This window comes from Perkinsus marinus (genome assembly GCF_000006405.1).
Source record: "Perkinsus marinus ATCC 50983 genomic scaffold scf_1104296965132, whole genome shotgun sequence".
In the NCBI taxonomy this organism is placed as follows: domain Eukaryota; phylum Perkinsozoa; order Perkinsida; family Perkinsidae; genus Perkinsus; species Perkinsus marinus.
In genome coordinates, this window is record NW_003204450.1 from 1 (window position 1) to 865 (window position 865).

At 51.4% G+C, this 865-nt stretch overlaps 1 non-coding gene across 1 annotated transcript; it reads left to right on the forward strand.

Moving 5' to 3' along the window:
- Nucleotides 1-432: 432 nt before the first annotated feature.
- Pmar_PMAR013994 lies at nucleotides 433-506 on the forward strand. The gene has a single exon. It is a non-coding gene; the product is annotated as a tRNA-Arg (tRNA).
- The last annotated feature ends 359 nt before the right edge of the window (nucleotides 507-865 follow it).

Consider the following 865-nt stretch of genomic DNA (forward strand, 5'->3'; position numbering starts at 1 on the left):
ATCCGATGTGAGCTCCACCTAGTTTGCACAAGACGCTGAAGGCAAGCACATGAGATAGTGGTGCGCACCAACGGCTGTACCTGAGCAATCCGGATTCCGCTCACGCATCCTGAATCGGCCACTCGATGTGAAGCTCCAACTAGTTTGCACAAGACGCTGAAAACAAGCACATGAGATAGTGGTGCGCACCAACGGCTGTACCTGAGCAATCCGGATTCCGCTCACGCATCCTGAATCGGCCACTCGATGTGAAGCTCCAACTAGTTTGCACAAGACGCTGAAAACAAGCACATGAGATAGTCGCGCGCACCAACGGCTGTACCTGAGCAATCCGAATTCCGCTCACGTATTCTGACGGATTGACCAATTACCGCCTAAACCATTTCGGAAGAGTATTCAACTTTAATATCAATCAAAGTGACTAGCTTCATCGCCCGATTAGCTCAGCTGGATAGAATGTCTGCCTACGGAGCAGATGGTCGTAGGTTCGAATCCTGCATCGGGTATACATTAACCTCACTTCCTCTTCATCCATTCTACGTCAACGAAATCGGGCATCCGATGTGAAGCTCCACCTAGTTTGCACAAGACGCTGAAGGCAAGCACATGAGGTAGTGGTGCGCACCAACGGCTGTACCTGAGCAATCCGGATTCCGCTCACGCATCCTGAATCGGCCACTCGATGTGAAGCTCCAACTAGTTTGCACAAGACGCTGAAAACAAGCACATGAGATAGTGGTGCGCACCAACGGCTGTACCTGAGCAATCCGGATTCCGCTCACGCATCCTGAATCGGCCACTCGATGTGAAGCTCCACTAGTTGGCACAAGACGCTGAAACAAGCACATGAGATAGTGGTGCGCAC